The following is a 22,737-nucleotide window of genomic DNA, read 5'->3' as shown; positions in this document are numbered from 1 at the left end:
TTGTGTTTGCATTTGCTTGGAAACATTGATGCTTGGGAGGTGGATTCTGATCTTGTGTCTTTGTAAGAGATAGGTTTATTGTTGTGTGTAGTGTTAAGGGTCCAAGAGTTACCATTATTGGGTTCTTAATATTATACCTTCATGTGGTCTATCTATCTATCCTTTTTCTTTTGTAATCTTGTATCTGTTTTGTATCTTGTATTGTGAAACCATTTTTGTTGTTGTTGTTGTTGTTCTCATTGTTGTTTCATCTTGTGTTGTTAACTTAGTTTGTTATTGGTTACAAAAGGTGTCAAACACCTAGTTATATTGTCCTTCTTGTATTTCATTCTTGAATTCGAGAGTGGTCTTCAAAAGGGTCCTCAATTCTTTGAATTAGTGGACTGGTTTTGGAGTGTGTTTGAACTGTTTTGAGCCAATTCCGTGTGTTTCTTGGTTTTCTTGTATCAGTGTCAAAATTACACTTTTAATTAGTTCAGGGGGTAATAGGACCCCCTTTAAGTTGAGGTTTGTCTCAACCTTTTTGGGTATAATTCAAGGGTGAAATAAAGTTTTTTCTCTTCTTTAAATTATTTTTCAAAATTTAGTGTTAAACATCAATTACTGCCGGTAAAACAGTCACGTCAAATCAAATTGACATCATCATCACCAATAGGATAAGATCAAAATCTTGATTTTCCTAAACAAGCGAGAAAAATTCTTAGTATCTTATTAGATAGACACGCTAGGTGTAATTAAAAACAAACACACTTTAAAAGACTATGTCCATCTTCTTATTGTCAACACGACTAGATGTTGGAACTCAATTTAGTAGTTCTGACATGTAACTCGGTTCCTCAACTCATTTTGATTGCAAAAACTTTTCTCCTCAGACACGTCTCAATAATATCAATTGAAGGTTTCTCTAGTTATAGATTTTGACAAAACACCTCAATAAAACTAATGAAAATTACTTAACTATATTGCCATCCAAAATATAAGTTTAAAACATTGTCATCTATAAAGTGAGTTACTTACAATTTTTTTTCTTAACATCACCCATATGTATACACTTAACCCTCTAACCTCACATGGACTCCACAAGTTACCAAATTGCATTACAATAGTTCCAAAGGCAGTATTATTGCAGGAAGGATCATTGTTTATTGAAGTAGAGATGAATCGGGATTCCTTTACCTCCACTGTTCATGCTACTGTAGTTCAAGCCTCCACCATTTTTATGTGTTGAAGATATAGAGAATGTGAAGACTAAAAAGGAAAAACAGAGAAGTCTTGTTTTCTGATTACAGTTATAATAGTTTTCAGTGTTAGTTACAGAGAATCCTAACGGCTAGTTTAGTTAGTTGGACAGCTCACAATGTAGTCTATATATAGACAATGTACACAATGACTAATAATCAATACAAGCAGATTCTGTTCTCCCTCATCTTTTTTCTTTCTCAGTTCTCTTTCTTCTTCTCTTCTCCTACAACTATAAAACTCTGTACTTCCTCTATTGTTGAATAAACAAGAAACCTACTGCTATCTTGTATAATTACATGGTATCAGATCCATCACTGACTAGAAAACTAGTAGAGCAAGGTCGATTCTAGTGTATTAAATCAAGATCAAGTAATCTTCAATCAAAGGTTACAAAGCTACGACAATGGACAATCAAACTACTCCTATGAATGTTGCTGAAACAAGCAGAGCTACTCCCAGTTCATTGGATTATAATCATCCTTTTTTTCTTAGTCCCTTTAATGTAAGTGACATCCAAATCATATCTTTTCAATTGATAGGAGTTGAGAACCTCTCAATCTGGTTTAGATCCATGTGTATATCTTTACTTGGGAGGAATAAGTTAGGCATGGTTGATGGAACATGCTCTAAAGAGAAGTTCTCAAATGAGTTAGTTAATCACTGGAAAAGAGTCAATGCAATCGTACTATCTTGGATCATGAATACAGTTTCTAAAAAATTGCTATGTGGAATCGTGTATGCATCTGTGGCTAATGTAGTGTGGAATGAACTATCTGAAAGGTTTAATAAAGTTGATGGAGCAAGAACCTTGAATCTGAACAAAGAGATAGCCACATTGTCTCAAGGAACTGCCTCAGTGTCTTTGTATTTCTCAAAATTAAAGGATCTGTGGGAAGAATTTAAGGCTCTTGTGCCTCCTGGGTGTGAGTATGAGAAATCAAAGGAGTATGTACTACATTTGCAGAAACTGAAATTGTTTCAGTTCCTTATGGGTCTGAATGAGACCTACACTCAAGCAAGGAGTCAAATCTTACTTATGACCTCTCTACCAAATATTAACCAAGCTTATGTAATGGTCATAAGTAATGAAGGCCATAAATCTGTTGCAAGTCGACTGGAATCTTGGGAATGAGTCCTGCAGTTAATGATAAGAAACTTGAGATAGCTATGTATGCAAGAAATGGTCTAGGTGGAAGCAACAATTAGAAGTTCAAGAAAAACTTTAATCTGCAATGTGATTTCTGCAAACTGAAGAGGCACACTAAGAAAAACTGCTGGAAGTTAGTTGGATATACTCAAGAGTACAAGGCCAATAAGAAGTTCAAATATGAAGGAAGCAACACAACTTACAATCTGTCTATAGGCCTTCATGAAGGGTCAATGGATCAGCATGGTTATGATCAGTGTGCAAGTTAGTACTCTCATTCTAAATCTATGCAGAAATGGGCTACAAAAGATGCAGGTCAGGCTCTAGTATTTGACAGCCAGCTGGAACAACTCAGTCAGATGGTAAATGCAGCATTCACTAAGGAATAATATGAGAAAATCTTGCAAATGATCAACAAAAGCAACTCTGGAAACACACCTTGTGATTTTGCAAATGTAACAAGTGCAGGTATTTCTGCTTATTTAGCTTCTTTTGATACTAAAAAATGGATCATAAATACTGGTGCTACTAACCATATGGATGGGGACTCAAACCTGTTACTTAACAAGAGTGTTACAAAGTTAGACAAACCAAAGAAGGTATATCTACCAAATGATGACACTACAATGGTCACTCGTGTGGGAACTAGTTGCTTGTCAGAAGGAAACAACATCAAAGATGTCTATCACATCCCGGAATTTACATGCAGTCTTCTATCAGTGTCACAAGTGACTAAGGAGTGGAATTGCTCTGTGAATTTCTTTCCTCATTTATGTGTTTTCTAGGATCTTTGTACTGGAAAGGTGAGGGGAATTGGTAAGCTTGATGAAGGGCTATCTGTTCTTGGAGATCAGGCAAGAAAAGAGGTTGTAGTAGCAACTAAAACATCTAGTCAACCAGCTATAGAAAGAACTCAGGCTGAAGTAGACTTGTGGCATCAAAGGTTGGGACAGGCATCAACAAATGTGCTGAAGAGAGTTATATCTCAGGAAGTCCAAGTGATATAAGATAGACTAAAACAGTGTAGTATTTGTCCTAGTGCTAAACAAACTAGGTTACCTTTTCTATCTACTAGTAGTCAAAGTACATGTTGTTTTGATCTTGTGTACATGGATGTGTGGGGACCTTACAAAGAACCAACTATGAATGGAAACAGATATTTTTAAATATGGTTGATGATTTCTCAAGATTTACTTGGATATTTCTGTTAAAGCTTAAGTTTGATGTCTGCATTCAAATACAACATGTTCTTGTATATGTCAAAACTCAGTTTGAGAAGACTATCAAAGTAATAAGGACTGATAATGGTATTGAGTTTGTCAACTCAGTATGTAAGAAACTGTTTTAAGACCATGGCATAGTACATCAGACTACATGTCCATATTTTCCTCAGCAAAATGGTGTTACTGAGAGGAAACACAGGCACATACTTGAGGTAACAAGAGCTGTGAGATTTCAAGCTGAACTTCCAATAAGGTGTTGGGGATATTGTATCCTAACTGCAGTATATATCATAAATAGACTTCCTAGTTCAGTCATTCACTTTATGAGTCCTTATGAGAAGCTTTATGGCACACAACTAAAGTGTGATCATCTAAGATTAATGGGGTGTCTTTGTTATGCTAAAGTACTGAATGAAAATGATAAGTTCATGACTAGAGCAAAAGCAGGTGTTATGATGAGGTATTCTAGCACTCAGAAGGGATATATAGTATATGATATATCTTCTAACATTTTTTCTGTGTGTAGAGATGTATTATTCAGGAAAGAGATATTTTTTTTAAGGAGCTCAAAAAGCAGCCTCAATCACCACACCATATATTTCCTTTGGAAGATCAATATCCGATAACAAGTGATGATATGACACCACTGCAGATTCCTACAAATATCTCATCTCAAGGGGTTCCCAACTCAGTCAACCAGCAAGAGCAGCTGCAACCAAGTGTTCCTACTACAAGACAGCCCATAACCAAGGTGTATCAAAGAAGATCAAGTAGAGGTCAAGGAGTTGTTCAGCAAAACCAGCAATTGCAGGTTGTTCCTACTACAATAGAAGTTGTAGCTCAACCTTATGCATCTCAGGATCAAAGAAATTCCACTAGAGAAAGAAAATCACCAGCATGGATGAATGATTTTGTTTCCAAAAACACAAGGAAAGTACCCCATGCTCTTGCTAATCATATGTCATATGACAAGCTGTCACAATCCTATAAGAACTATGTGCTTTAAACATCATGTGCGGCTGAACCTACAAGTTACTCTTAGACCTGCAAAGATCCAAGATAGGTGAAAGCTATGAATAATGAAATAGATGCCTTGAATTCCAATCACACTTGGGAAATTATTCCCTTGCCTAGAGGAAAGAAAGCTATTAGTTGCAGGTGGATATATAAAGTAAAGTACAAGGATTCAAGAGAAGTTGAGAGGTTCAAAGCTCAACTGGTAGCAAAGGGATATGGACAACGAGAAGGGATTGATTACAAAGAAACATTCTCACCTATTATGAAGATGAAGACAGTGAGAACTATGCTTGCTGCTGCAGCCACAAAACACTGGTGTATTCAACAAATGGATGTTTACAATGCATTCTTAAATGGTGATCTAGATGATGAAGTATACATAGATCTACCTCAGGGATTTGCTACGCAGTAGGAGCATACAGTGTGTAGATGTGGTCCTAAACAAGCACCAAGGCAATGGAACACTAAGCTATCAGAGGTTTTGGTAAGGTCTCAGTTTGTTCAAAGAAAATATGATCTATCCTTGTATATCAGAAATACAACAAAAGGAATCACTTTTATGCTAGTGTATGCTGATAATATGCTGATCAATGCACACAGTCTAAAGCTAATATAAGAAACCAAGACAATGTTGCATCACAATTTTAAGATGAAGGATCTTGGTGAACTAAGATATTTCCTTGGAATAGAGTTTGAAAGGTCTGATAAAGGAATATTGATCCATCAGAGAAAATATGCATTGGAGTTACTATCTGAACTAGGATTGACAATGACCAAGCCTGCAGCTACTCCTATGGACTACAACACTAAGCTGACATCTAGACAGTTTGATGAGCATGTCAATCAAAACCAGACTGCTGATGATCCACCAACAAATCAAGAAACTTATCAAAAGTTGATTGGCAAGCTATTATACTTAACTATGACAAGGCCAGATATAGCCTTTTATGTTCAAACTCTAAGCTAATTCCTCCAAAACCCTAAGAAGTCCCACATGAAAGTTGCACTCAGAGTGGTGAAGTATGTTAAAGGTCAACCAGGTCAGAGTGTGTTGCTGTCTAGTGACTCAGATAATAGAGTAAGTGCCTATTATGATGCAGATTGGGCATCCTGCCCTCAAACTAGGAGGTCTGTGACTGGTTACTTTGTGAAGATTAGGAAATCAGTAGTGTCCTGGAAATCAAAGAAACAAACAACTGTATCCAAGAGCTCAGCTGAGGTAGATTTCAGAAGCCTTACAGCAGTAACAGCTGAATTGATATGGATACTAGGCTTGATGAAGGAGATTGGGAGTGAAGTATTGCTACCTGTGGATGTGTTCAGTGATAGCAAATCTACCATACAAATAACAGCTAATCCAATATATCATGAGAGGACTAAACATATTGATATTGACTATTTTTTCATAAGGGAAAAGATTGTTGAAGGAATAATCAAAACTCACTACATTGCAACTACAGACCAACCTATAGACATACTAACTAAAGGACTAACAAGAGCACAACAAGTCCATCTCAATACCAAGCTAGGAATCTGTGACATTTTCTCACCTTCCTAGCTTGAGGAGGAGTGTTGAAGATATAGAGAAAGTGAAGAACTAAAAAGGAAAAGAGAGAAGTCTTGTTTCCTGATTACAGTTATAACTGTTTTCAGAGTTAGTTACAGAGAATCCTAACGGCTTGATTAGTTAGTTGGACATCTCACAATGTAGTCTATATATAGACAATGTACACAATGACTAATAATCAATACAAGCAGATTCTCTTCTCCCTCATCTTCTTTCTCTCTCAGTTCTCTTTTTTCCTCTCTTCTCCTACAACTATCAAACTCTGTACTTCCTTTTTTATTGAATAAACAATAAGCCTACTGCTATTTTGTATAATTATATTATGATACCCCTGCCACTCTTGGTTAATTTACATCTTTTTTCATAGTCTAGCGGAAACGACCTCTCTAAATTCATAATATAGTAAGACTATGTATAGTGAAATATTAGGATTGTTCGAAAAAAATAAAACATGTAGTGCCAAAGTTAGAGTACTTATTTGCGGCCAAGTTTGAGTGTTTATTTTTATGTTACTTCTGCGGTTTATGTGATGCACTCTACTTTATAGTCTGTCCAAAAAGAATGATATCTTTCTATATCAAGAAATAACAAATGTCTTTATGTAATGCAGTCTACTTCTTAGTCTGTCGAAAAAGAATTAATGATACCTTGCTATATCAAGAAATAAATTAACTATAGATATATTGATGCTCGATGTGTTCAAATAGTGTCAGCATTAATATATATCTCATGCACTCATTCTAATGGCCTCTCTAACTTCACAAGATAGTAAGGCTACGTATAATGGAGAAACCAGCTTTTCACTAAGGGGTTTGAAAAATAGACTTATTCGTGCCTAGTTTGAGTGTCTATTTTTGTATTATGTCCTCACTCTATGTGATGCACTCTACCTTTTAGTTTGTCGAAAAATAATGATACCTTTCTATACGAAGAAATAAGTTAACTATCAGTTGGTGCTCTGTGTGTCCAAATAGTGGTTGTGTTACATGTTTTGTAGCAGTTGCTATCATCAGAAAGTGTGAAAGTTCAGAGTTTGAATGTTGTTGGGAGTGTGCACTACCTTCAATCAATTTTGTCTTTGTCAAATAATCATACTCTATCTTTTTTATTTACCTTTCCTATTCTGTTTTTGCACATGAAGAGGAAAGATTCTGGTTTAGTGCATGCAGCAGAAAAGAGCCAAAAGCATTGAGTTTACGTTGTGGTCGCGAAGCTGTTTTTTTTTTTAAATCAATCTGTTTTCTGGTTTGTTAAATTTTTGAATTGAGATTGTTAGGATTTGTGAAGTTTTGATGATTGACAAGAGGGCATGGAACAAGTAAGCATAGTTGATTCATGTTCAAAAGAGTTCAACTTGCAAGAGGACTTTTTGTGGATAAATTTATATGAGCAAAAATAAAAGAAAGAAAGCATGTTACTTCAGATAAATATTAGGAGATCATCATTGAAAAAAGAAGAGTTAGTGTTTGAATACAACACTTAAGAAGAAAGTCCAAGAAGCACGGGAGTCCTTGTGAAGTTGAAAGTCTACTTGGTTGTGAAGATCAATAGAAGTTATAACTATTCAAGTACTTTCAAAACTAAATTTATGCACAAATACTTAGAGGAAAAAGGGAGAACACGAGAAAATAAGTAAGAATGATAAGAATGATATTTGAGAGAGTTCTGCCTAACTATCGAAGTGCAGCCTAATACAGTGAACCAAATTGAAGAACCTATTTCATGTATGTGTTAAACAATCTTCTATTCTAGTTATTATGTATTAGGAAGTTTATTGAGCTGTAATTTTCATGTTTTATTAGTACCAATATGTTATAAACTGGTTTAGGAGTTTAGTCTTTGAGTTGGGGTAACTCAAAAACTTGGGAACATAAACCTTGGGAGATTTGTGTGTAATTAAGAATTAGAGTTGGTTCCTAGGGTTGCTGGTGTTTTGTAATTTGATTTTCAAGTGGGGAAACTCGAAGTGGGTTTCAATAGTCCAAGGAGATTGTTGAACAATAGGAATTAGAATTTATAATTCCTTAGATTACAAAATTTGTAATCTTTTATTGAGAGGCAAAGTTGGGGTTAAATCCCGTAGAGGTACAGGTCGTATTTTTTTACATATTTTGTGAGCCGGGTGTTTTACACGTAAAACTGTCGTGTTCATTATTTACTGTCTTTACTGCTTCTGTTTAAACACATTAGGCGACTCGGTTTATCCGTAGGCAAAAGTTGGGCATAACTCACGTGAGTTATTAGGACGTGTAGAAATATCAATTGGTATCAGAGAAGGTTATCTTGTGAAAGCTAAGACCTTAAGATAAAATCAAAGATGAATTCTACACCACCTACTGAATACTTTGAAGGACAAGACATCAATAGGCCTTCGTGGTTCAATGGACAGTACTACACGGGATGGAAAGGAAGGATGAAAGATTTTCTTCAGGCTGTGGACTGCGAACTCTGGAATTGAATTATGGATGGACCTTAATACCCCAATGAAGAAGGATGCTAAAAACAAGGACGTATTAAAAGAAAAGAATGATTAGGATAAGGCTAACTTTAAGATGCTGGAAAAGAATGCAAAAGCCAAGTATATTCTTATTTGTGGACTTGGAATAGATGAATGCAACAGGATCTCAGGTTGTACCACTGTAAAACAAATTTGGGATACTCTTGTGGATGCGTATGACAATAATATGGAGACCTTCAAAAAGGATGAGGGAACTAAGGATAAGTCATTAGCATTAAAGGCGTCTGCAGAGAAAAATCAAATTTGGATGATGAAAAGCTTATCAAGAACTTTAAAAGATTTTTTTAAGAAAGGAAAGTGACAAGACAAGAAAGGAACAAGTAGCAGGTGTTGTTCCAATGATAAGTCTCAAGTTGGTTGTTTCAGGTGTGAGGAGATAGATCATATGATCAAGGATTGTTCATTATAGGAAATAAAGAAGGAAAAAAAAGTTAAAGCTAAAAGAGAAATCTAACTCTAATAGGAAGGAATCTTTTGCTACGATGGCTGCATGGGGATCAAGCTCAGAAGAATCTACTGATGATTGAGTTGATGAAAGTGCACTTATGGCTATAGGTGACTTAGACATGGAAGAAAAAAAAAGTAAAATCTGAGGTAAGTCTACTTGATCTTGAATATAAATTACATATTTGTTTTAAGAAAAAGCTAATTTCTTTGTTAAATACATTGATTGATGATTTTCATGAGCTCATATCTGATAAGGATAAGTTATTAGTGCTTTTGCAAGTCTAGAGTTTGATTATATTGATCTTGAGATCAGCAAAAATGTCACTGATATAGAAAATTGCTCCTTAAAGGAACAGGTCAGCCAACTTGGTTTATCTAACCTGGATCTAAAATTAAAAATTTTAAAGTTGTCAATTACAAAAAAAAAGGAGCCATAAGTGAAAATCATCAAAGAATTGAGTCTGAACTTAAACAAAGAAAAGATGAATTGTTTTATCAAAGAGAAAAGATTCGAAAGCTAACTCAAAAGAACTCTAGGATAAAACTCGATCTTGAAAGAGCTAACCGATGGACCAACTCATCTAGAATTGTTAATCATCTGAGTAGTAGGACCCAAAATGAGAGGACTGGCATAGGTTTTCACATAGAAACTATTTCCTCTAAGGATATATGTTATATTGTGAAAAACTAGGATACCCCACTACTGAATGTCCAAAAGCTACTAAAATTAGGAATAAAAATATGAAATAGATTGACAAAAAATTCTAGAACTAATAAGAGAATCAAGTACACCAACCTGCTGTCAACATGGGCGAAAAGAAATTTAATTTATCTATTTGACCATAACAAAGGATCCAAGCTTGTCTGGGTACCTAAAATTAACCTTTGATTCAGTTGTAGGCAAAAGTAAGAGGAAGCAAATAAAATTGGTTCATAGATAGCGCTTGATCAAGACATATTCTGGGGATAAATAAAAGTTTCTCTCACTTATTAAAGAAAATAGTGAAAAAGATAGTATGTGAATGAGATTGCAAGATGAAGATGTTGCTACTAAGAAGAGTACACTGAAACAGGTTGTGTGACCCGTTTCATCAGATAAATAAGAGAAAAAATCATTGATAAGGGGTACAAAAAATTAGTAAGTTGGGTCACCAAGCACATCATCGCCTATTTATGAGAGTGACACAGTATTTCACAACAAACGACATTGAGAAAATTGAAAACCTTATGATAACGGGAACTATGGATGAAATATGTGGATGAACTTGGTCCATTGCAGGAATCTAATTGGGAATGAGTAAAATTACATGAGTATCCCCAATGATTGGTTAAAGAACAATTTACAAAATGCATATTAATTTTAATTTTAAGCTCTGTCTTGCACACTTAGTTGTATGTCTCTATACCATTTTTCAAGTTCAAGAAACTCATGCAATATAACATTATATTTGCTTATGTCATAGGAAAATAACTTGAAAAATGGAAACGAGATCAACAGTTGAAATACTGGTCGAGGTACGTGTACCAAATTTTTTTTTCAAATATTAAAAATGATTATAAGCACTTGTACCCCTTTCTTTCAAAATGTCCCAAAGAGGTTGACTCCTAAAAGAACTCCATAGCCATCACTTTTTCAAAAATAAAAAGTCCAAGATAATAATAACTTTTTTTTCTCAGTTTCACCTCACCACACCTCTTCTCGAAGCTAAACTTGATTGATGCTATAGAAGTTGGTCATGTGAATAGAAATTCTGAGAGAGTGACTACTATTAGAATTATTATTGACAAATGTGCTCTTATTGTGTATGATTGATAGAAAATTAGGGTAACAAGTGAGGGAGAATATTTTAGACTGTGAATCAGGAAGAATGTGTTTATGAGATTATTAATATTATTGAGGGAGTTAAGAAGAATGTATCTTATGAGGGGGAATATTTGGGTGATCTTAGAGTTGAATTAGATTCACCTGATGAGCTCAATTTTATTGATGCATCTATTTAGGGGGAATGTTTAATGACCTATCAGTAGAACCTAATTCTCCAATTAAGCTCACTGTAGAAAGAGATTTAGGATTGGTGAACAATGATGGATAATCGAGGGTTGAGTTTGAAATATCTGCACATATTAAACAAGTTGAGGCACCTGGTTCTTCTCTACCAATAAGCAAATTTGGTGGTAAGGGCACTATTATTTGCACATTAATTTCAAAATAGGTGTGATCTCATCTTTTAGAGAGAAATATTCATGCCTTAAAGATGAACCCAAAAAAAAAAGAATAAAAGGATACAAACTCTGCAGTATACAAGGCTTTGACTGATTTAAGAAAGATTCTCCTTCATATCTCATGCTCCAACTTTACCAAAAGCTCAGTCCTCCAATCCTTAGACTCTTCCAAACCTTTTCTACTCTCATCAGAAGTGCTTTAATATTATTAATTTTATTAAAAATCTTTGGTGCATCTTATGAATGATCAATGACAATGCTTGATTTTAGTCTCTTGCTTTTGGCTATTTTCTTGTCTTTCCAAATACTTTGCTATATCTAACTGAGTTTTTAGCTTTTAAGTATTTGTATAGATGAAAGCCCCAGTGGCCATAAGGTTAAAATTTCTACCTTGAGAGATTTGGTTTGCATAGTTGATGCAGATTCTTTTTATGATGTCAAAGAGGAAAGTGTGTTTATTGTGTAATATTTATAACCTATCATTCTAACCTGGTTCATTTAACATGTGTCTTTTGATACTTTATTTATACTCTGTTAAAAAGCTACTGCTATGCGCAGTGTTCGAGCAAGGGTCCCACTACAAGGATGTATTATACGCAGCCTTACCTTGCATTTTTGCTAGAGGGTATTTTCGAGGCTTGAACATATGACCTCCTGATCACATGGTTGCAACTTTACCAATTACTCCAAAGCTCTCCTTCACTTTGTTTAAACTCTGAACTGTCTAAAACAAGGTGAGCACAGTGCACAAGTTGCGTTAGTTTTTCATCATCAAAAAGGGGGAAATTATTGAGATCGTGTACATTTTGATGATTGACAAAACAGTAGAACAATTAAATAAAGGAAGAAAAAATGGAACAATACATATGAAATAATTATTCAATCTTCATTGATCATAACAATGAACCTATACAATATTTACACAGAGAAAGGAGTCCTAATTGTCTCCTAATTACTAGCCTAATGATAGGGGAGATCCCTGATTATAGGATTACAGATTTAAGAAAATACGATACATGATTTAGGGATAATCAGTACCTGATTTTGTTACACTAAATAAGGTAACGTCTAAATAAGGTAACATCAATACCCTCCCTCAAACTTATGTTGTGTATCACAAAGCATAAGTTTGGACAAAAGATAATTGTGTCGACTTCTTGACATGGCCTTAGTGAACAAATCAACCAATTGATCTTTAGAGGATATATATCTAAGATTAATGCTCCGATCTTCAACTAGTTCTCTGATGTAGTGATAATCTACATCTATGTGCTTACTATTTTCATGATGCACGGGGTTGGTTGCTATTCTGATTGCACTGGTGTTGTCTCCATACAATATGGTTGATCCTTCTATTTTGATGCCAAGTTCTGATAATAGCCTCTGTAGCCAAATGATTTTAGAGCACGCAGCTGACATACTTCTATACTCTGCTTTTGTGGATGACTTAGATATTCGAGATTGTTTCTTGCACTTCCAAGAGATCATGCATGATCCAAGCATCATGCACCAACCTGTAGTGGATCGTCTTGAATTAGGGCATCCTGCCCAATCCGCATCAGCGTATCCCACTATGTCCAGCGATGAAGATGATGGAAATAAGAGACTTCAATTCATTGTACCTTTTATATATCTAATAACCCTGAGCAAAGATGAGTAGTGAATCTTGTAGGGCTTCGTAACAAATTGGCTTAACACCTATACTGCATAAGAGATATCAGGATAACTCATAGTAAGATATATAAGTGATCCAACTAGACGTCTATACAGAGTTTGATCTCCAAAAAACTCCCCTTCCTCTTTTTTGTATTTAGTATTCGCTTCCATTGGAGTATGAACTTTTTTATTATCAGTTAGATTAACTAACTTAACAAGATCTTCTGCATACTTTTGCTGACTCAATTTTATGCCTTATTTTCCATAACTTACCTCCAAACCCAAAAAATATGTTAGTTTTCCAAGGTCCTTTATCTTGAACGAGGAGTGTAATAGTTTTTCAAATGAGAGATTCCAACCTCATCATTCCCTGTAATAATTATGTTATCTACATAAATAAGGAGAATAGTAATACCTGAGCCAGACTGACGTAGAAATAATGAATAATCTAAGCTGAGAAAAACCAGCACCAAGGATTGTAGTTTGGAATTTTTCAAACCATGAGCGAGGAGCCTGCTTTAATCCATAGAGAGATTTCTCAAGATGACACACCTGATTTGGACTAGAATATTTGTAACCTAGTGGTGGATTCATATAGATCACTTCTTGCAAGTCTCCATGTAGGAAAGCATTCTTGACGTCCAGTTGGTGTAACTTCTAACTTCTTATTGATGCTAAAGCAAGAATATACGTACTGTCGTCATCTTGGCTACTGGAGCGAAGGTTTCTTCGTAGTTGATTCCATACTCCTGTTTGTACCCTTAAGCTACCAATCTTGCCTTATATCGATCTAGGGATCCATCAACCTTCATCTTGAATAAGTACACCCATATACTTCCAATAATTATTGCATTTGTTGGTCTATCCACCATATCCCATGTATCATTCTCCACAAGGGCAGCTAGTTCTACATTCATTGCATCTTCCCAACATTTCAGACCACTAGCTTGCATGTAAGTATTTGGCACAACTATAGAATTCAAGGTTGTTAGTAAGGCATATGATCAACCATATTCACCTATATAATATCCACATCGGCTTGGAGGAGGAGTATGATGAGATGAGCGTCTAACAGGGTCAATGATATTTTGAGGAGGAGGAGGTTTATTATTATGATTTAAAGAAACATTATGCAAGTCAGGTTGGTCAAGTAAAGAGATAGTATTCATCGAAGTAATATCATTATCAAAAAAAGGATCTAAGTTATAAGTAGTACCTATTGTGGTAGAGGAAAAATTTGGCGATAGACCAATGGGTAGGTTGTTATGGCTAGCAGAATCATGATTCGTGAATTGTTCCAAAAAGGATATAGTAGACAATCACGAGTCTTTACTAGTATAAGTAAAAGAATTTTCAAAGAAGATAACATGTCGAGATATTCTCAATAAGCGACGTGTTGAATCATAACATAAATACCCCTTTTGGATATCATTGTACCCCAAAAAAGTACATTTAACAGCTTTTGAGGATAATTTATGGTGTTCATGGTCTGAAAGAAGAACAAAACATACACAACCAAATACTTTAAGGGGTGAATAGTCGGGCAGTTTTTTAAAAAGGATAAAATAAGGGCAATTTTGTTTTATAATAGACGACGATTGTCTATTTATAAGATAAATAGACGTTTGGATTCCTTCAACCCAAAATGTTCTTGGAACATTTGATGTATCAAGAAGAGCTAAGGCAGTTTCAACAACATGTTTGTTCTTACGTTCCACGACACCATTTTGTTCTGGTGTGTAGCGGCAAGAACGTTGATGAATAATGCCTTTTTCTTGAAAAAAACTTGTGAGGTTTGCATTTACATACTCTCCTCCCGAATCTGAATGAAAAATCTTGATTTTTTTCTCATACTGGGTTTCTATGAGGTTATAAATTTTTTTGACAATGTTTGGTACCTTAGATTTGTGTTTCAAAAAGAAAACCGATGTATAACGAGATGATTGATCAATGAGCAATATAAAATACTTGTAACCCATACGAGATATAATTGGAGAAGGTCCCCAAACATCACTATGAATTAAATCAAATGGAGTAGAATAAGTAGTATTGCTTAATTAAAAAGGAAGTTTATGACTCTTTGATTTTGCACAACTCTCACAAGGTAATTTAGAGGGCAAAATTAGTGAATCTTCACCCAACAAATTACAGGATTTCAACATGAAATTTAAATGGGAAGCATGTGGATGGCCTAAACGAAGATGCCATAAAGTCCACATTTTATTTGAAAACTCAATGTTTTTATTTGAAGCTGAAAGAAAGCAATGATGAAATTTTGTGTTCAGAGATTGAAGAAGAAATAGCCTGCCAACCTTACGCCCCCTAGCCATCGTTTTCCCTGTCAATATGTTCTGAATAATACAACCATTAGAGGAAAAAATAACCAAACAATTCTGTTCTACAAGTTGTCCAACGGATAAAAGATTTGCAGTAAGTTTTGGTACACAGAGAAAATGGTTTAATAGAACCCATACCTGATGCAGATAAAACATGGCCATTTGCAGTAGTAATTTCATGTATGGAACTTTTTTTATATAAATTAGAAAAAAGTTTTTGATTTCCTGTCATGTGGTTAGATGCAGCAGAATCAATATGCCATACCATTGAATTTGAAATCTTATTCTTACTGGGGTATGTAGCAGTCAGAGCTGTAGAGATTGTATTAGGGAGAGCAGCCACCAATGAATCTTGTATCATCTTATAAATATCATTGCGATCAAATAATTATGGTGCCTTTTGTGTTTCTGGAGTGTGTTGTGTGCTCACATCCCTTGTCATCGCCTGAAAGGCTTTATGAGGTGTTGAACGTTTTACTAAACTAGATTTCTTATGACATTCCAGAATAATGTGATCGTCCTTCTTACAGTAGTTACAACAATTTTGCTTCTTGTGATGGGAAATGATATGCCCTGTTTCCTTGCAATGATAGCATTGAATTGATTTGTTAGAGTTGCCCATGGAAGAACTTTTGTATGCAGCCATGGCAGTGTCCACGAAAAGAGAATTTTCCATAGTCTCTTGAGAACCTAATCGAGTTTCTTCTCAAAGTACTTCAGAAACCACCACATCTAAAATTTGTAGTTTTTCCCTGTTGAGAATGCTGGCACGTAAAGGATCGAACTCAGACCTAAGTTTCATAAGGAATTGGACAGTCCTTATCCTCTTCGTAGTAGTCATGAAGTCCTTTAGTCCAGCGGCACTAATTGAGGCAGCAAAAATTTGATCTTCCTCTGCCCATAATCTGAGTAATCCAGAATAGAAGCACCGGACACTTTTCTCACCTTGTGTCGATTCTGCGAGTAGCCTTTCTAATTCAAATTCTCTAGCCAAATTTTGTTGGTCACCAAGGGTATGTAGATGATTCCACATTTCAGATGCTTTCTCAAAAGATGTCGGTTCCATAGCTATATCAACAGAAATAGAATTGACAAGCCATGTTATGATTTTGCCGTTATTAGCTTCCCAGATTTCTTTTTCTTCGTCTTCTGTAGGTATAGCCTTTGATCTATCTAGAATACCAAAGAGGCCTTTGCCTCTAATGAAAGCCCTGAAATGGAACTTTCAGATCAAAAAGTTATGTTCGTCGAATTTGGTTGACAAGACATCTCTTGGATCCATTCTATTGGAAGAAAAAAATTAGAGTCGGAGGGAATCAACAAACAAATCCAAAGATTACAAGAAGAGTAACAGATGTGGATAAAGAATCCGTGCCCAAGATGAATCAAACAGATTTTCTGGAAAAAAAAATATTCAGGTCTCAGAGAGAGGAAAAAAACTAAGGCTCTGATACCAAGTTAAATAAAGGAAGAAAAACTGGAACAATACACATGAAATAATTATTCAATCTTCATTGATCATAACAATGAACCTATACAATATTTATACAGAGAAAGGAGCCCTAATTGTCTCCTAATTACTAGCCTAATGATAGGGGAGATCCCTGATTATAGGATTATAGATTTAAGGAAATCAGATACATGATTTAGGGATAATCAGTACCTGATTTTGTTACACTAAATACGATAACGTCTAAATAAGGTAGAGTCCCACATCGGTGGGTTAAAGGGTCCTTGGTCTCCTTATATGGTCTTGGGCAATCCTCCCCCCATGATCTAGCTTCCTAAGGTCCATTTCTTTATCATGGTATCAGAGATTCATTGTTTTCAATGTTGGGCCCCTCATCTTATATTGTCCATGCTCCAGATGTCCAGCCCTGGGCGTGCGGGGGGTATTGGAGTCCCACATCGGTGGGTTAAAGGGTCCTTGGTCTCATTATATGGTCTTGGGCAATCCTCCCCTCATAAGCTAGATTTTGAGGTTGAGTTAGGCCCAAGGTCCGTTGCTTTATCAATAACATGCATATGAAACAGGTTGATCAAGATGTTCCTGCATCCAGAGTCTAACTTGTATAAGGATTTTTTTAAATAAAAAAAGTCTCAAGGAGAAAAGGCCATGAAGTCTGTACAAAGTATATTCAATACAGGAGTTCAAAAATGTACAGACTCAAGCATCCAAGCAAACTACTTATCATGCAAGAGTTCTTACAGACTTGAATAAACCATATCCACATAAGGAGTCCACAAATATGCAGGCTAAAGAATCCAAGAAGAGGAGAGTCATTGTTAAGTAAGAGTTCTAATGCATTTATAGATTTTGATGATTGGCATATGATGAACTACGTACATAAAACATGTTCCTATTACCTGTTCTATCATGCAGAACCCATAATATTTTGTCATCCATATGATTAAAATAGTTTTTGATAATGCCAAAAGAGGGACGATTAGGGTAGTGCAGATTTTATAATCATGTTAACAAACCTGGCTCATACAATTGTTCCATGCTTTAGGCTCATTCAATTGTTCCATGCTTTGGCTTTCACAGGTCAAGATGTCTCTATTGAAATGAGTTGCACAAGAGCATGAGTTTTCATTCAACTATTCCATACTTTAGCATTCAAAGGTTAAGATGTTGATATCAAAATGGAATGCACAAGGGCATGAGTTTGTCATTATCAAAAAAGGGAGAATTTGTTAGGACTTGTGAAGTTTTGATGATTAACAAGAAGTCATGGAACAATTAAGCATAGTTGGTTCATGAAAAACTGCTTAAAAAAAGTTCAATATTCAAGAGGACTTTTTATGGATAAATTCATATGAACAAAAATAAAAGAAAAAAAGTTTATTGCTTCAGATAAACATTAGAAGAACATCATGTGCTGAAAAGAAGCTAGTATTTAACTACAACACTCAAGAAGAGAGTCCATAAAACATGGGAGTCCTTGTGGAGTTGAAAATCTACTTGATTGTGAAGATCAATAGAAGTTATAAATATTCATGGACTTTCAAAATGAAATTTATGCACAAATACTGAGAGAAAAAAGGGAGAACAAGAGCAAATAAGTAAGAACGATATTTGAAAGGGTTCTGCTTAACTATCAAAGTGCAGCCTAATATAGTGAACCAAATTGAAGAACTTGTTTCATCTATATGTTAAATAGTCTTCTATTCTAGTTATTATGTATTAGGAAGTTTATTGAGTTGTAATTTTCATGCTTTCTTAGTGCCAGTGTGTTATAAACTAGTTTAGGAGTTTAGTCTTCGAGTTGGGATAACTCAAAGACTTGGAAACATAAACCTTGGGAGGTTTGTATGTTATTAGAAATTTAGAGTTAGTTCCTAGGGTTGCTAGAGTCTTGTAATTTGATTTTAAAGTGGGGAAACTTGAAGTGGGTTTCAACAGTCTGAGGATATTGTTGAAAATTAGGAATTGGAGTTTATAATATCTTAGGTTACAAAGTTTGTAATCTTTTATTGAAAGGCTCATTGTGTTTAGTGAAGTTGGGGTTAAATCCTGTCAAGTTACAGGTCGTGATTTTCAACACTTTTTGTGAATCATGTGTTTTCCACATAAAACTATCTTATTCATTATTTGTTGTCTTTACTACTTCTTTTGGAACACATTAGGTGACCCAGTCTATCCGTATGCAAAAATTAGGCATAACTCACATGAGTTATTAGGATATGTAGAAATATTAGAGATAATTACTGGTTGACATTTTTTTCAGATAAGTCTAAGAGGATTCTTATTGAAGCAGCATCCTGTAATGCTGAACTGGTGGTGTTTCCTGAAGCATTTATCGGTGGTTATTGATGTTGGGTGTATTTATGCACTCTAGCGCTACTATTCTAGCCTATTTAGCCTTGTTTTGAGGATGATTCATGTGATTAATGGGTTGAGAATAATATAAATGAGCATTTATGTGTCCAAGTATGTGTTTACAATGTTTAATGGTGGTTTCACATGAGTTTTGATTCAAATTAATCATTTAGAAGTCAACCGAGAAACCTAGTGTAACTTGCTTGAGCTAGGTATTTTTCTGGTCTATTGTGTTGGGTTCTAATGTGTTTTAATGAGTTACTAAGGTTTTTATTATGTATTTATATGTGAAAAAACTTATTTATAATGTTCAAGGGTTAATTGGATCAAGAAAAGAGACAAAACAATAAGTCAATTTGAATTTAACCTATGCTTAGCTCGTGTTTTTAGTTCATTGTTGAGGATGTTTTGTTGTTTTAAGCTATAAATTGTTGCGTTTAATGATATAGTATGTTTTTTGAATGGATGATAATGACATATGAAGAATATACAAGCTTTAAATCAAGTGGAAACAACTCAAAAAGGCTTGGAAATGACCACGGAAGCACAAGACACAAGCTGGACGCAATTTAGACCCCTGAAAAGTATTGAGCGCGTGTGGGCAATGTGTTTGGATAATTGGCACATTCTTCATTCCATTGGATTCATAATGGTCCCAAAATGGTGAAACATCGCGTTGCGGAGCCGTGCCAATTCACAATTATCCAAAAATAGTGTCTCAACGCGATAACACTGCTGCGCGCTAAGGACCAAAATCAGGAGAAAAGTGTCCAATTGTGACCAATGATGCCATTTGACACTATGGCACGGCGTGTTGACCACCAAAATTGGGATAATTCTGCCAAGAATAACATGGAAACCTAATCCAAGTGAGGTCATGACTTATATACTATAAATACAACGTTTTAAAACAGGTTTTGACAATCTTGGAACCCCTAGATCGCTTGGAACAATATTGGAAAATACCATAACTTCTTTTTAGGTTTTTATTTCTTTAATTGAGCTTTATTTATGGCTTTAATCATTCATACAATTAATTGGATGTTGATTATGGCTATGAGTGGCTAAAAACTCCCTTTTCCGGGGTTAAAGCCAAGAACATGAGTACGATTGTTTTGAATTAATTTCATTTGATTTGCTTATCATTATTGGTTGTTTTTTTATTATAGTTTTAATTATTTTATGGATTGATCACCCATAAAATACATTTATTGTCAATCTTTTGATATCGAAAGAGGGAATAGGACGATAGAACTGGGAATAAACAAAGTATGTTCGTATTTCTTTATAAAATAAGGAGTATGAATTAGTTTCTAGGACAGGGATGTACTTAGAAGCCTTACTTGATTCATACGTAGGATGATAGCCCAATGAACTTAATTGGATCATTACATCCCCGCTCAATGATGTAGTTGTAAGGTCCAAATTAGATAAACGGTTAGAGGTCGGGAAACCATGATCACACAATTAACCCTATGAATCAACAACAAAGATAAACAAGTTAATGAGTGAAATTCAATAACAGAGTGATTGTTCGAAGTGCTTTAGCCTTGGGTTTTCTCCTATTGATTGTTCCAAGACTTTTAATTTTCGCATTGTTACTTTTCTTTAGTTTACAAATTACAAACTCTTTTTGATTACGTTAGCATCAATTGAATCTAAATTGTGAACTAGAATAGAATAGTTGTTAGATCAAGTCTCTATGGGATCGATATTGGCTTTCATTAGGCCACTTTACAACTTGATAAGACTACGTACACTTGCGTGTGCGCTTGGACGCTGTAGGAAAAAATTGGACATAACTCACATGAGTTATTAGGACGTGTAGAAATATCAGAGATAATTACTGGTTGAAATTTTTTCAGATAAGTCTGAGAGGATTCTTATTGAAGCAGCATCCTGTGATGCTCAACTGGTGGTGTTTCTTGAAGCATTTATTGGTGGTTATCCACCTGGATCAACTTTAAATATCTCAATTGTGTATCAGACAGACAATGGGAAGAAGGAGTTTCACAAATATCATGCTTCTGCCATTGATGTGCCAGGTTGGGAACTCTTTGATTTCTTGACAAATTAACTCTCTATTGTAAAATCTTTTGACCGGAGTTGATTTTAATTGTTCAATACTTGAAGGAACATATATAACAATTTACTTACAAAAAAAGGAATAAGATGAACATAAAGACTTTGTGACACATTCCTAGGATCAAGATATATATTTTCTATTAACAGTTTTATTTTCTTGCTCATTGAGGTTAGAGGAAAATTGAAGGTATGTAAAGGATCTTATCTTGAAAATTCAGAACATAGAAGTAAAAAATTGTTGATTGGGGGTTAAAAAGAACCAACAAACATGTAATGAAAATTGAATTGTGTTTCTGAACTTCATCAATAAGGTATCTCATGCTAAAATGGACTAGGTCCTTTACATTTTAATAAACATATGTATGTTGTTTGTATGTGCTTTGCTGTAAGCTCTCTTCCTTTCTCTAATTTTGTCCTCCCATGTTTCCCCCATCTCGTCTCTCTTACAGGTCCTGAGGTTGAGGTTGATCGCCTGGCAGCAATGGCTAGAAAATACAAGGTGTACTTGGTGATGAGTGTTATTGAGAGAGATAATTATAAACTATATTGCACAATGCTTTTCTTTGACTCTCTAGGTCACTACCTAGGGAAGCATCGAAAGATAATGCCAACAACATTGAAGCGTATAATCTGCGGTTTGGGGATGGATCAACAATTCCAGTTTATGATGCTCTTATTGGTGCTGCAATAAGTTGGGAGAACAGAACGCCACTTTTAAGGAGCTCGATGTATACTAAAGGTCATAAATGTGTTTGCTAATCTAGATTCATCAATTCGTACCGTTAAATACCATGTTTTAGGGACACTTTGATATTCACAATAATTTATAAGAAAAAGTTAAAGTTACCATAATTAGAAATTGTCGTGACAGTGGTGACTACATTTCATTATATTGTAAAGACAGATATATTAATGATAGTAGTTACTTCATTTGTGTTATTTAAGTGTTGAATTCCTATGTTGTCAAAGTACTATGTAGCTTCAGATAATAGAATTAATTTAGTGTTTATTCGCACTGCAGTTTGTTTCTGATTATAATATCTTTGAACTACTAAGTTACGATGCTGTTAAAGTGTTGTTAAGGTGTTGTTAAAGGGGATAAGGTTCTGCTGAAATATGTAAGGTTGTTATGCTGTTAAGGAGGTGAGGTGAGGCTATTCTACTGAAGGAGGTGAGGTTGTTTTGCTGTTAAGGAGGGTGAGCTTGTTGTTCTGTTGTCAAGGATGTTATATCACTATCACGTGTTGTGTTGGCAGGACGTATTGGGGCATCTCAATAAAATTAGTGGTCTAAAAATCAAATTTTAATAAAATAATAATGTTATAATTTAAAGTTTTTTTTTTTTTTTGGGGGGGGGGGGGGGGGTTTCATGCACTTTAGTTGTTTTTTATGTAATAGTTTGAAAGACACATAACATTATAACTTCACATCTTAATACGATTATTAATAAAAG

The 22,737-nt window shown here is 34.9% G+C and overlaps 1 pseudogene; it reads left to right on the top strand.

The window, feature by feature from the left end:
* The first annotated feature begins 1,042 nt into the window (after positions 1–1,042).
* LOC107846180 lies at positions 1,043–22,043 on the top strand (annotated as a pseudogene).
* The last annotated feature ends 694 nt before the right edge of the window (positions 22,044–22,737 follow it).

This window comes from Capsicum annuum, chromosome 11, assembly GCF_002878395.1.
Source record: "Capsicum annuum cultivar UCD-10X-F1 chromosome 11, UCD10Xv1.1, whole genome shotgun sequence".
Classification (NCBI taxonomy): domain Eukaryota; kingdom Viridiplantae; phylum Streptophyta; class Magnoliopsida; order Solanales; family Solanaceae; genus Capsicum; species Capsicum annuum.
This window is presented reverse-complemented; position numbering and strand designations above follow the sequence as displayed.